This window comes from Echinops telfairi, unplaced genomic scaffold (genome assembly GCF_000313985.2).
Source record: "Echinops telfairi isolate 266 unplaced genomic scaffold, ASM31398v2 ScPeMD7_41;HRSCAF=154, whole genome shotgun sequence".
In the NCBI taxonomy this organism is placed as follows: Eukaryota; Metazoa; Chordata; class Mammalia; order Afrosoricida; family Tenrecidae; genus Echinops; species Echinops telfairi.
Window position 1 is genome coordinate 582150 of NW_022103939.1, and position 15409 is coordinate 597558.

The window sequence follows — 15409 nt, forward strand, 5'->3', positions numbered from 1 at the left end:
GGGTGGGGGGTGGCTGGGAAGGCAAGCCTGGGCACACACAGCGTGACTTATGTTTCAAATAAGTTATTGTGTGATTTTTCCCTTGCCACTGAAGCCTGGGCCTGGTGTAGGTGTCTTGTAGAAATATATTGGCGGTCATGTGCTCCCTTAAACCCTTTTTTCATGAGACATGCAATCCCAACCTTTTAGCATGAGGCACGGTTCCTTCCCGTTTATTAAATGCCACCTAATAGTCTCACTCCATCGTCTCTTCTCTCAACACATGAACACCCAGAATTCTAACCTCAGCTCACCCCAACCGCCCACCCGACATGCTCCACGGTTGACTGCCTACCAGCTAAGCAGGCCCAGGACCCCTCTTGAGCTGCAGGCGGCTTGAAAAGTATTTTAAACTCTTTCCCTTTATTTTCACGGATTCAATGAGAAGAGTCTAAGCCCCACCTGTTAAGACTGCTGGGATGCCCATTATCAATCATCTTCCATTTTTTCCCAATTGTTTAGCTCCGGGGTGGCTGTGGGGGTAGAGCGGAAGTCAGCAAGAGGAGGCTCACACACACATCTCCAGACCTCCTCTTCGGATGCCTGTATGGTTATTGCTCCTTATGGCCACATGATGCCACTCTTGGGGTGCTGGATGTCCTGGTTGAGGCCTCATTTAGTTACGGACCCCCAGGCCAGGCTGTTTACCTGCATAGAAGGGTAGTGCTTCCAAGGAGGGGGGGCTCTGCAGTAGCTCCATTTCCTTGGGATATTCAGGGACCCTCCCGTAGGCTTAGTGCTCTTACCTTACCAGTTGCGTACCAGCCATTTCTGTAAAGGGGCTGCCATTTCTATTTGAATAGTTTCACTTCTCTGTGCCCAAGAAAAAGATAAATCTGGATTCTTAAAAAAAAAAATCCCAGGGAATCTACCTAATTTCTATTTTTTGAAACACACAAAACAGTCCAACCACACATTTTCCATATAAGATATCTTGATAGCTTATTGAAAAACAAGGGGTCAGACCCTCTGGTCCCTAGGACATCAAGGGTTTGCCCAGCCTTAGGAGGAAGCAGATAGTCTCTTCATTCCTTCTTGATGTCAATAAGAAAATCAAATTCAAATAATAGGAATTTAACTTCTTTATAGTTCAATTAGTTGCATTACATTCTCTAATGTCACTGCTATAGGTGTTCCTCATATTGTTATAAACCAAGGGAGTGGAGACACTAATACCTTGGTATCCAGTATGTGTAGTACTCAAGCAGCTACTAACGCAGGTGGGAGGTATGGCTGATGGATCAGTAACATTCAGAATTTGTGTCTCAGCTTTTTAGAGCAGAAGCGGAAATCTATCCATGGTTCCAGGCTGATAAAATTCAGAGGGATCGATGTGCAGTAAACCAATTCACAAAGCCCTGGTGGAGTACTAGATTTATTAATCCCCTTGAGAAGCTAACTGCCAAGTGTGAGTACTGGCCTGCTTCTGTAGGCCAGGTTGTCTAGAGAAACAAGTCCAGTGACACGCATATGAAAGAGCTTTATATCCAGAAGTATTTATATATCAAGAAGGCATCCCAGTCCAGTCCAGCTCAAGTCCCTAAGTTCAATGCTCGTCTGTAAGTCCCTCTTTAGACTCCTGTAGCCGCAGGCTGCTGATGCAGAAAAGTGAAGCAGGAGGGTCACAAGCTGGTGGGTGCAGAGTGTTGTGGATCCAAAGTTGGTGGAAACATGGCAGGGTCCCACCAGCTCTCAGGGCCTGTGGTAGAGTCCCAGCAAGCAAGCAGGTGAAGATGCAGAAAGAGATCATCTCTATTCATCTTGCTCTTATGCAAAGGCTCAGGAGGTATCATCAGGCTGCTACTTTGTGGGGTTGAGTCCCCAACAAATCATCACAGGTCCGGTAGGCACAATTGTACAGCGATAATAAGTAAAGATTATAGTAAAGTCATAGAAAGCATGAGAGGTAGAGGAGAGATTGGAATAATGGCGTCAGACACACTTCATGGTAACATGCTCACCTCAGCCCCGCTTGGTGGTCCTCGTGGGGAGAGCCCGTCCGAGAGAGCAGGAGAACCCTCAGGAGTGAGAGCGGGAGAGCCCCCGGGAGCGAGGACGGGGAGAGCCTCTGGGACGAGAGCAGGGGAGCACTTCCACTTTATTGCTAACCAAGGGTTATATCTCATTAAGGGGACACGATTACTCACAGGAAGGGGCAGTACAATAGGCATACACATTGTAGGAAGGAGATGTATGATAGGCATAAGCGTAACAGGAAGGGGATGAGGGAGGGTGTGCCCACAGGAATGGGAAGGTCTAGGGGTATACAGTACATGTGACAAGATGGGCGGATCCTAGATTCATGATGGCAGCCTAACCTTGGTCATCCTTGGGCGGGTTTGACCTCTCTGGTGTCTCCTACAAGGAAACAGACAACAAATATCCTTATCAGAAGGGAGTGGGCCCTACTTATGGGATAGACAGTGGTGTCTGCTTGCTCTAGATGGCTACTCTTGATGACCTCCAAGTGTACAGTCATTCGCAAGCAGCTAAGTTTGGCATATATTCGGGGGAGACAGCTTGGGAGAAATCCTTCTGTTTCTCATACTACTTGATCAACAGGTTTGACCCCACTCTTAGCCCGGGGTGTCTAGTTGGCATCCAATCAACCACCACCACAGACAAGAGAACATTTTTCATCCTGCCACAATGTCTACATGGGGAGATCTTTAAAAAGTCAAGAAGTAGGGTGGCAGAAACTGGATGAACAGGCAGGATGACCCAAACTCATCCAAACGGGCGCATTTTCCTGCTGTGATTTGCCTTCTTTCTACATGGACTTTTCGTGATGCTGTCCCCTCTGAAACTCACTCTCACATATTGGATCCCTTGATTTTGTTTTATTCTAATTTTCTCTTTGGCCTGATATGATTATTTCTGAGTGCTTTGGTTATTACTTAGAATTAACTTTTTTGTTTTTGTTTTTTAATTAGGAGCAGTGGTCGTAGTTCAGTGTTAGAATTCATGCCTTCCATCTGGGAGACTGTGGTAGTTACAGAATCTGGTGTCAACTTGTGATGGGGTGGAGTCTAGCTTGTCAATCAGGTTGCAGCTTGATGACCTCATTTGAGGTGCCACGGGGATAACTAGCACAGTGGAGGACAGATACAGACAGACTCTCTGCTTGGTCTCCCTGAGAGACATTCCTGTTGACAAGCCACATGGAAGCACACTGATGGAGCCAGGGCCCTAGAGCAGGAGGAGCCACGTGGAGACCCACACCAGGGCTGAGATGCTTCCACTGCCACTGGATCTATAAGACTTTCCACTCACTGGCCAGTGATCTTCCTGCATTTGGCATTATTGCATGGCTGCGTGAGTCTAAAGAGGAATTATGGAATAGTATTGGACAGCTGGCCTAATATCAGACTTATGGATTTGATCTGGACTGGGCTGGGATGTTTTCTTAATGTACAATTACTCTCTGATGTACAGTTCTCTATTATATACATATGAGTGTCTGTGAATTTGTTTCTCTACTCAATCAAAACTAACATAGAGACCCAGGATGTTTCCCAGCCAATGTACTTCACACTCAGCTTTTAAACATTTGCTTAGAAGCCATAGATTGCCACATAAATTTAAGGTCAGAAATCTAACTGACCAGTGACTAGAATCTAGTGAGCTAGTCAGAACAGTGTTTTGGAACTATCTGGAAAGCCAAAGTAAGATGCAAAATATATGTAAATAAGGTGGTGAAAATTGAATGATGATAATGGGCAGATCATCCAACCGGACAGACCCACTTTTCCTTCCTGTAAAGTACAGTGTGGTTAATAAATATACAGGGTGGAGCCCTGGTAGCATAGTGGTTACACACTGGGCTGCAATCCATAATGTCTGCAGTTTGACACCACCAGCTGCTCTGGAGGAGAAAGACTGGGCTTTCTACTCCCTTAAACAGTTACAGTCTCAGAAACTCAAAGGACGGTTTTACCTTGTTCTATAAGGTTGCTATGAATCACTATTTGTTTTTGCAATTTGGATATCATTTGCACATATCTATATTAGAAATAGAGTTGTTTTCTTATATTTTAAGGGTCTCTGGATTAGGATTAGGCAGAATTTATATCATTTTTCATTATAAAAGTTAATATGTCATAAGTAAAAACAATTGTAGAAATATAGAAACTAAAACATATCTGTATGCCCTTCCCCTCCCACTGCCCAAAGCTTATATTGTTGTACATTTTCTTCTCTCTTACTTTCAGAAAGGATTCTTTCCCTTCATGAAAAGAAAGATTAAACACACACATTTCAAAGAGAATGATCCACATTGTAAAAATATCAATATGCAACTAGCCCAGGAACAGATAGCACATTTCAATGTGCCTGTGATAGATTTTTATGTCAACTTGTATGAAAGTGTAGGCAGACAGCCCAACTTATCCATCGGGTCACAGCCTGATGATGCCTCCTTCAGGGTGTGGCCTTTTTATGACGGACAAACTGGGAACTTCTCTCTCTTTCTCCACCTCTTGACCTTCCTGCTTGCTGGGTCTCTGTGCCTGCCACCAGGAATAGTGCCACGTGAGCCTGAGGGCTGGCAGCCCTGACCCCATGGGTTTTCAATGCCCTGCCATGTTTCTACTGACCTTGGCTCCATACAGCTGGGCACCCAGTGGCCTGTGATCTTCCTGCATCTGTTTTACCTTTTCACATAGCTCATAGCCTCATGCTGCGTGAGTCTGAAGAGGGCTCCAGCTAGCATTGGACCCATGGATTTAAGTTGGGCTGGGACAAGCCTTCTTTATATAAGATGACTTCAAGATAGAACGCTCTTTCTTTTACATATCTGAGGGTCATTAATGTTGTTTCTCTAGACAAGTCAGTTTAACACGGCATCCATCACTCTTTGAAGAAGGGCCAGCGATTTGTAGAGAATACAGTATGCATGTCTCCAAGGTTGTCCAGACTCAAATTCAAAACATTGATTTCTATCTAATTTCCTTAATTAAATGAGAATTCTTCCTTATTTTTCAATCTCTCTATTTTAAAGGGATGTGGTACTTAGATAATTTCACGTCAACTTGAAATTAGCATCAGAATCTCTCTATTTTACAGGGATGTGGTACTTAGATAATTTCACGTCAACTTGAAGACGTATCAGAGTGGAGGGGTGGAGTCCAACTTGTCAATTGGTCACAGCCTGTGGTCTTCTTTTCAGGGGACCCTGGGCACTGCTTTCTTTCTGCCCCTTTGCTTTCCTGCCTGCTGGGACTCTGTCACTGACCACGCGAGCTGCTGGAACCCTGCCACGTTTGCACTGACCTTGGACCACAGGACTGCAACCAGCAGCCTGTGATCTTCCAGGACTCGGCATCATTTTCTATGGCTGCGTGAGTGTAAAGAGGGACTTAGGGACTAGTATCAGATTTACGGATTTGAGTTGGGTTGGGCTGTGATGCTTTCTTGTTATATAATTACATCTTTTCGAAAAAGGATCACTTCTTGATAAAGCTCTTTCTTGCACATATGACTGTCACTGGAGTTGTTTCTCTAGTCAACCCAGCTTAACACAAGGGACATATTACGCAACTTAGGAATTATTATTCCTTTTATTTGATAGCCTAAAATGAGAAAGGGAGAGCTAGAGAGAGGAAGAGAGAGAGACGGACGTGCGGCCATGCTAGAAGGTGAACACAGTCAGAGAAGGAGCGAACAAAGGAATCCCTTGCTAATAAACTTGTGGGGCAGAAATAGATCATTATGTCCAAAGGGAGCCCGTGCTCACCCCCTTTGGCTGTGGCATCAGCAGGCCGGTGAAGGGAGGGGGAAGGTTTCGGTGAGGCTTATTCTGAAGATGAGGTGTCACTTTACGCTGGGGGGTACGGAGGAGGGGTTAGAGATGTTGGCTGTGGCCTGAGAACCGCCCCTTCACTCAGACGGACCTTATAGGAATACGTATGAATTTTTGTATAAAAGGGGGAAATTCTACTTAATTCCAACTCAGAAGTCCTTCAGCTAAAAGAAAAGAGTACTCTATTTCGTTCCAGCTTTTAAACATGTATGTTCTGGACATCCTCACTGTAAAAATAAACAAAGCAAGCCTGTATATTATATTTGTTAACCAAAGGCTATCATTCTTACATAACCGAAGTATAATCAGAAATTCGGATTTAAGAATTATGTAATTTTTTTTTTTTGCTTAACAAATTTTGGCTGGTCTTCTTTCTTTTTAAATTTGTGTCATGGGCATAAGCATTGACATAATATTTTATTATAAAAAGTTAAGCAATCAGCATAGACGATTATATCATGACGACAAATACAATATCCACAAAGTGAAATATAATGCAGCCATCAAAAATAACCATTAGAAATAATTATGATGAGAAAACTGTCAAAATGCAATGGTTCAAAAAAAGCCAGAAAACCAAACACAATGGATTTATAGTTAAAATGTACATACAAGGCAAAAGACCAGAAGAAAATTACACCAACCTGTTAGCAATGAGGAATGTATATGTCACATATTTCCTTTTTATGATTCTTAGTTTCTAAATCAAGGTGTTTTACAATGAGTGACTATTACTTCTATACCCAGGAAATGAGTAAACATTTGGAAACATGAAACCACATTGAAAAATAGATGCAAGTAAACAAAAGGTTGAAACAGGAGGAAAACAGAAAGCAGAACGACAATGGATGCGCGAACAACAGAGGGAGGGTGACTGAGGCAATGCTAGGCTGGCATGTGGAAAATGCCAGCAAGTGCTGAGGAGACTCAATTTAGCAAAAGGGTTGCATTTGATTTATAGTGGCTGGTGTCTTGAGTCCGTAAGCGATTTTTCAAGAATCCCAATTGGACGTGCTCTGGATTATACTGAGAAGCCATCCCAGAATGAAGATAGATCACCCTTGGGTGGAGCCGGAGGTGTTGCAGTGGGGCATTCCTCCTTTGACATGAGTATCAATCACAGGGAACTTCTGCTTTCCAGGGGAGCAGGCTCGTCCCCATTGTGCCAGGCCATAAAGGAAAATAAAACTGCAGCTGTGTGAGCTATGCAAATGATCCTGCCATGAAAGAAAGAGGTGACAGGATGCAAGCGGCTTGCTCTCTCAGCCTAAATATCTACACCACACAAAGCCTCTCCAAACCAGAGCAGTGACTATGGACAGATAGAATCAAATGTTTTCTTGGGGCTGGGGGTGGGGGTGGGGGGGCAGACAAGATGGCAAGGCTCATGTAAGCCCCATGTGTTCAACCATCTCCTGGATACTCAGTGTAATGCATTTCAAGTGGCATCTCAGAAAGTGAGCTCGCTGTCCTCCTCCCCATTGCCCCTTCTCTGCCTCACTTCTGTTAGCAACACCTCCGCTCTCCCAATTCCCCACACAGACACTTAGAGCTCCGCCCTCCCAGCCTGCTCTCACACACTCCTGCCATCAGTCAACACATCTGGGACAAATATTGCTCTGCAACATTTCACAGATCTGTTTCTTCACTTCTGATTCATTGCCGTTGACCTAATTTAGGATTTCATTCTCTCTCTTGTGGGCTCCACAAATCACCTCTTTAATGTTCCTACTTGAATCCTTTTGATATACTCAGTTGGTCAAGGGAAAATTCTTGCTTAAAATAAAATAACTGGACCTTTTCTTTCTTTGAATGAAGGCAGTACTTTTCTGTCATTTCTGTTTGTGTAAATGCTGCATTCCACACTAGACTGTAAGCATCTAAGGGCAGGGCATATTGAATTATCTTTCCATCCTTTACAATGCCATGTGTATATTTGTTGTTTTATTTACATATATTTAGAAGTTTATATCTACTTAGAAGTTAAAAAAATCTTCATTTCATTCAATAGATGACTGTTGATATTTAATTATTGATTTAGTTTTGCTTTCTTCTTACCATGGGATAAAGAAATCCCTACTCAAAGCATCTTTACTATTAACAGCAGGTCATTTCTGACTCATAGCTACCTGACAGGACAGAGCAGAATTGCTCCACAGGGTTTCTCAGGCCGTAATCATTAGGGAAGCAGATGGCCACATCTCCTTCCTGCAGAGCAGCTGTTGAGTTCAAACCACCCATCAGTCAGTTAGCAGCCTAGCACTTTCCCACTTTGCTACCTGGGTTCCTTAAAGCATCTTTAGGGAGATAAGTGAGAGTGGTACTGTTTCTCATAACCCTAAAACTCCACCTCCTGGGCACGTGTTTTTCCCCAAGTCAGCAATCAGTGACAGAACTACATCAGTGCGAATCCATCCAAAACCAGACGGAGATTTTCATAGCTCTGAACATTGTCTCCCAGTTGAACTTCAAAAACATTAGAATAATACAGTTTGTTTTAGGTATAGTATCAAAGATAACGAGGCGTATTGGAAAGAATGGTGGTGAACAGAGTAACCCTCCCCCCACAGTGCTTTTTTTCTGGTCAGATAATGAACATGGCTATGGATTGGGCCTTGTCCTGGGTAGGAGGAGAGGGATGACTAACATGTGACCTAGGATGAGATGTGCTGTTGAGGTATAGGAAAACACCCTCAACAGCTATTTTGTCCTTCTGTAAATTGCACATAACTAGTAGCAAAGCCTAAACATGCTGTGTCTATGGGCGTGCAAGTGAATTATGTCCAGCGTTTATTTGTGTGTGTGTGTGTGGTGGTGGTGATGGTGGGGGTAGTAAAAATTCCACTGCCATTAAGTTGACTCATAGTGAACAGAACATCGACAAAAACAACACTGAGCTCCACTCGCATCCTTAAGTCAATATTCCTGATCAATACGTGTGTGTTGTTTGGATTTTCCTTTGATCTGGTTGAAGTAGTTAACTAGTTTCCTCACGGAAGACTTTAAAAATCTTTAACATGCTTATTTTTATATCTGTATGTGTGTCATGATTTTAACCACCTTTACAACTTATCATTGTGATGATTTAAGATTTTAATATTAACTTTGAATTAGCTACCATTTAGTGACTCATTATATGAGCCCTGACCCGAGTCTTTGCCTCCCAGACTTTCAGACGAGTATCAAGAAGCTTTTGAGGTAGTCTTCCAACCTTGCACAGGAATTTTCCAAAGGCGTTCTGGTGGAAGCCCCATTCAGAAGCCCAAAGATTAATCTTGATCATAGAGTAAGTCTAGATTTACTAGATTTGGTTAGGTTATTTACATAGGTGCAGTAAGAATGCTAAATTTACCATGAAAGTCCTCTTTTGCTTGTTCTGCTAGAAGTTTTCATTTAAAAAAAATCTCAAGTTGGGCTTTTAAGGGCTTCCCTTATTTGCTGTTCTGAGGCTAGGAAGTTGATACCTAGAAGTTCTCTCTACCAGATTTGACATGCAGTATCCCATACCTATCGGGAAAATGTATCTCCTGTTTAAGTTCTCAACACAGTGCAAGGTCACTAGCCCGCAGTGGGAGTGGCCTTCCTTACCACCTGTAAGACTAGACCTTGGACGCCAGTGACCAGCCCAGCTTTTCTGGAAGGACTTTTATCACATTGGATCCTCAAAATCAACCTTAGTTCCTGTGGGAGTGACATAATCTGTTGCTAATTTAAGACTTAGGAGTGAAGGGGTGGAGTCTAGCCTGTCAATCAGGTCACAACTTGATGACCTCATTTGGAGGTAAGATACATGTTCACTCCCTGGGAGACATTGCAGCTGACAAGACACATGGAGCTACGCTAGTGCCCTGAACTGGAGGAGCTACGTGGAAAACCCTTCTAGCACTGAGATGCTTACAATGCCACTGGATCCACAAGACCTCCCACCCACTGGCCTGTGATCTTCCTGCATTAGGTGTCATTGCATGTGTTTTGTGAGTCTGAAGAGGACTTTGTAGATTGGTATCTGACATATGGGCTAATATCAGACTTATGGACTTGATCTGGACTGGACTGGGATGTTTTCTCAATATTCAACTCCTCTTGTATATAAAGCTCTTTCTTTTTTTTTTTTTATAAAGCTCTTTCTTATACACATATGAGTGTCTATAAATTTGTTTCTCTAGTCTACTCAGACTAACACAGTTCCTTAAAAGTGAGTATTCAGGCCTGCATGAATACTTTACCACCACAACAACTGAAGGTGGAGAGAAGTCAGGAAGAGCAGGGTGGCTTCTTCCACATGAACGTGAACTCGTTGTAGGTGAGCCACATCCAAAGTACAGGCCACCAACCTCTGATTGTCAGAAATCATTTCCAAAAATGACCAAGGAACTTTGGTGAGATGCCCCTCCCAGAGAGAATCTTCAGAACGCTTCTAAAAGTATCCATCAGAATTGTAAAGCAAAAACAGGACTTATAAACCACCATTTCAACTTCAAGACATCAGAATTTTTATTTGAAGCCGTTTTCTACCACTGTTCCGGTTCTTGAATGGGGGCCGTCATGTATGATGACTGCTTTTGCATTCTGTGTAATGATCTTTACCTACTCCGAGAATCTTCTTACTGAATCTGTAGACTTTACGTCACTCACAAGAACATGACGACACAGCTACTGAGTTTCAAAGTCTAGACATTAAACAGTACATTTAGAACATGAAAAAAAGGGAGAAGGAAATATTACAAGTGCAATGGCAGTTAGGATCAACACTAGATTGCCCGGTTTACTGGAGACAAGTTCAAGAACCGTGTTGCAGGGATTGGCCCCTAGCGTTTGTGGTACAGCCTGGCATCTAGCTGTAGGAAATGAATTCAGGATCACTCCTGAATTATATCAAATATTCCTCTCAAGAAAAAAAAAAAAAGAAAGGCTTTAGCGAAACAAGTTATCTCTGAACATATCATTTTCTATGACATGCATATGATCGGTAGATGCATTGATGATCCAGAGGCCAGTTGGACTTAAGATGGAGATGTCTATGTATTCTGGGCTCTATCTATTTCAGAAGAGTAGCTCATCTTATCTTAGAAGCAAATTTATGCAATGGTTTTGGTTATGGCCCGTGGATGTACTTAATGGTGGTTATTACCCTTTCTCAGTTTGAAGAGGCAGACGCCTTCAGTATATTTGCAATTTAATGAAAAAAAAAACGGTGCCTTTTTCTGTGAGGTCCACAGTAACAAGGGGACGCATGTTGTGTTTCTTAAAGAAAATTTCTTCAAATCATTTCAGCCTCATAATCTACACGAAACATAGACTAGATAGCCTGGTTCTCCACACCACTTGATCAGGCCTGTCTGGCCTATGGGGGCATGTGTGGTAAAGATGACAGGGAATTTTCATTTAGAACTGGACCAAGAAATCCTCCAATTTATGAAAATCCTTTCCTATGGGTAAACTTTAGATAGCACAAAATTGTCACAGGCTGTTACATCAGCAAAGCCGTTCAGCTGTGTTGTCATCCTTCAGAAGCAGAAGAACCTAAAAAATGGGATGTTTGAACTTTGTGTCTGAAATGAAGGACATTAGAGGAGACAGAAAAAACAGTTTCACTCTGAACAGCTGATCTTTACGATTAGTAGACTGATTAGAGTGGGAACATGTTTTTAAAGCATTTTTTTCATCTCCTCTATAAAAAGCTGCTGTTCCTATTCGCAAGTTTTAATTCCTCGGCCTTGGGCAGCACAGTCCTTTGTAGCCTCTGTAGTCGGGATGCTCTGCTGAAGCTTGCTCACCTTGGTTGACCTTGTTGGTCTGTGAAATCCCAGTGACATAGCTTCCAGCATCACAGCAATATAAACGTCACCACAATATGCAAAACGGAAGTGAAAGGGTCGTGGGAAGGAGATGAGATGGGTTGGCACAGTAGCTGCAACACAACAACGCACGCACGACAACTTTTTGGATGGAGCAGGGCCGGGTGGTGCTTGGTTCCGTTGTATAAGGGGCCGCGATGAGTCGGAACCATCTCGAAGGCACCTGATAACAACAACAATATATAAAGAGCAAGACGTTACAAATGATAAATAGGAGAAAAATGATAAAAGCAAGGGATGGGAAGCTATTGGTTCAGAATTACATGGCTGAAGACAATAAAAATCATTCCCACCCCCCCACCCCAGAACAAAACCAAAAAACCCACCAAGCCTGTTGCTTCTGGTTCATGGTGGCTCCACATGGGAGAGAGTCAAATTGCTCCGTGGAGTTTTCTGGGCTGTGATCTTTATAGCGATGCATGGCTGGCTCTTTTGATATGCTAGGTGGGTTTGAACTGCCAGACTTTAGGGTAGTCGTCAAATGGGCACCACTTGCTTCACCCAGTATTGTTTAAAGAAGTATTTTGTGTGTGGGAACACTTCACAAAGGAAAACATTTACATAGCTAGTTCTTGATCTGGAACAATTGAATATAATAGCATGTAAAAATAGCATGCATGGGGGGCAAACAGAAGCAATGGCTGATGGTTACCATAAGCATCACTCTCAAATATGATAATTCAGACAAAGCTTTGGTTGCATAACCAGCTATTCCAATTGTGTGTTTTTGTTTTGTAGGAAGATGGGCGGATTTTTATTAAACCGATATGCAAAAAAGTGTAATTCCATGAAGAGTAAGAAGACTTACATAAGTTTTGGATTTGGGTAGGAAGAGGGCCACACAAGGAAAATAAAGTCTTATCTTAAAAATTTTAAGTTCAATTTACCAAGGCAGAATCTACTACATTATTGTGGACTACCGATAACTTAATAAGAAAGAGAAAGTGCTTTATTCTATGAGGGTAAGAACAACGTATGGCGTCTAAGGGGTTCAGTTCATCCACACATGGATTTATTCTAAAGAAAAGGTGCTTAAACATGTCTCTGGGATCAGTGGGTGGCTGCAGACAAGTTCTCTGCCTAACACACGTGTCACGGGCTCCTTAGGATTCCTTCAAAAGGAAAACCCAATAAAAACAGTGGCTTCTGAGGGGAATCTGTTGGGCAAGTTAAATTCAGGGCAAAGAGATTTAATAAAGGTATCTAGGATTTTGTACCCACATTAAAATAATATCAACACGCTATAAGGTGACCAGATTTAAAGCGGGACACCATTGACCGGGGGAGTTCTTGATTAAAAATTTGGTCTATATGGACCAAATGGACGGTTCCCAAAAATCGGGACTGTCCCAAAGGGGGACATCAGGCCACCTTACTCTTTCAAGCAAATGGCCTCAGTCAGCTCTCCCTGATATGTTCAGCCCCGTGCAGCTAATTCGTGTTCTACTGGAGCTTGGCTTAGGACTATCGCACTTCTTGGCTAAAAAGAGTTTTGGGAATCCTCACTCAGCCCCCTGGTATGGTCTTAAAGTTGTTTAAGTAACGACACCGGAAGCCTGAACCTAAGGCCTATCTTTATTGTGCTTGTGGTCAAAGTTTGCAGAGAAAATTAGATTCCTAAATAACAACTTCTCTACAGCTGATTCAGGGACCTTGGCTACATTTTCCCCAAATGATTCAGCGGCCTCATTATTTCCATTCTGATTTCTCTGATTCCATTAATCTAGCTTTCCTGCCCCTCACCCCACTTACCTTTTCACCTTTGCTGTTGGGTAAATGTTGACAGTTTGGTCTCTTAGAGATGGCTATTTAGAGGGAGCAGTCCTCACAGGTGATTTTGTTTATTTTATGAGCCAACTTTTTATTGGGCCGGAAGGTGACCTCTGGGAGTGACGTGTCAAAAGTTCTGAAATGCCTGGCACGGTCCTGCTCCACGGGCTGCACTTTGTTGACAGCAAGAACTCCGGTGTGGAGCCAACTGGAGAGAAGCCAGGAGGCAGTGAGACGATTCCAAAATATCTGTAGGCGTCACTAACTTGACATGGCTGTGATTGAATTTTTACGAGTAATTCTTTAAAGAGGAGAGGTCTGAGAATGTCCCCAAGGAGAAAAATACAATAAGGAAATGTTTTTGTGGTATGCAACACACAGCTAATAAACACACACACACACACACACACACACACACACACACACACACAGCTTTAGAGAAACTAAGCATCACGAACAGGGCCATTTTCAAAGAAGAAAGGGGATTTATAAATATGGATGAACAGAGTTTTTCTGGAGGAAAAATTCTGAAGATATGACATAAAATTCTTGATACATCATATACCAAACATATAACAAGCTTATAGGTAAGGCGCCCTCGTGGTACAGTGTTTAAGAGCTCAGCTTCAAACCTATGGTGAGCAGGTCCAACCCACTAGCAGATCCAGGGAGAAAAGACATGGTGGGCTGTTCTCCTAAAGACTTCAGTCTGGGAAACCAGATGGGGCAGTTCTATGCTATCCCACAGCGCCATACTTAGGGCTATAGGGCCCTTATGAGTTGGAATAGAATGGATGGCATGAAACAACGTAATGCACTATACGCAGTATTATTAATAATAGCAAAGAAACTTGGAATGGGTCCTGAGCATTTGTAATTTATTAAAATTCTACAGCTGAACTTTGGGTGCACTCTAACTGGCCTAGAAGAGGCTAGATGTAAAAATTTTAAATAAGGTTCCAATCAAGGAAACCTTCTAAACAGCAGTTAAAACGATGACCGCGAGTTGTTGCCTAACATCAGCCAAAGCAACATTAGGACTCTGCTAAACAGACACATTGACAAAACTCCAGGGACTTCCTATGAAACATTCAAGTTCTAAAATGTTTACATTAATCATAGTTAACCAATGCACATTGAGCTGAGGCGAGGATGGACATCTCTTTTAATTGAACAACTCTCCCCATGAAACTCATTAGTGATATAAATAAAACCTTTCTCTTGGTTTTACAAGATAATTCTTTTCATGAGGGAAATTTGGACAATGCTATGGAGTCCTCTGTAGGTCAGGGAATCGCCAGGTGCACTCTAAGCTGGTGTTTGTTCACTCACCCTTTGTCCTCTAGTGACTGAACAGGTGTTAGTACAATGGCACTTCTCTTTTTTTCTGACATCTCTAACCCTTTAACGAGGAAGAAGCAAAGCAGATTTTGTTATCTCCAGTTTTGCTGATTAGGAGTCTAAGTTAAAAAAAAAAAAAAAAAGCAATGGCGTCATTGGGCTAGTCAATGAAAAGCTCTCAAATCTGATGTGATCGTTCCTTCCTTCAAGGTTCCTCAAAGGTGCAGGAGCTGTGCGCTCCACCATTGACCCAAGGTTGGTGGGTGACTTAAACCCACTTAGTCGTGTGGGGAACTAAGACCTGAGACCTGCTGCCGCAAGCATCCCTATCAAACGGTGCAGCTGCAGTATCAGGTGCCCTCACAGGTTTCAGTGAGAGCGGATTGATTTTGTCTATGAGGCCAGATAAGTCATTTTGCCTGTGTCTTGCCTTCTTTGTCTGGGAAATGGGGATCCGATGATTACTTCATCACATTACCAGCCAGGACCAGATTCTAGTGAAAATGCTACAAAGGGTTAAGTCTTACATGACTACGGGGTAAATTGATCAGTTCCATTCTACAAAGGGTTAAGTCTTACATGACTACGGGGTGAATTGATC

General features: G+C 42.7%; 1 long non-coding RNA gene across 1 annotated transcript; it reads right to left on the reverse strand.

The window, feature by feature from the left end:
• Positions 1-10331: 10331 nt before the first annotated feature.
• LOC123521706 lies at positions 10332-13586 on the reverse strand. Its single transcript, XR_006680082.1, has 3 exons — positions 13450-13586; positions 11617-11860; positions 10332-10509 (listed from the first exon to the last, which is right to left on the reverse strand). It is a non-coding gene; the product is annotated as an uncharacterized LOC123521706 (long non-coding RNA).
• Positions 13587-15409: the final 1823 nt, after the last annotated feature.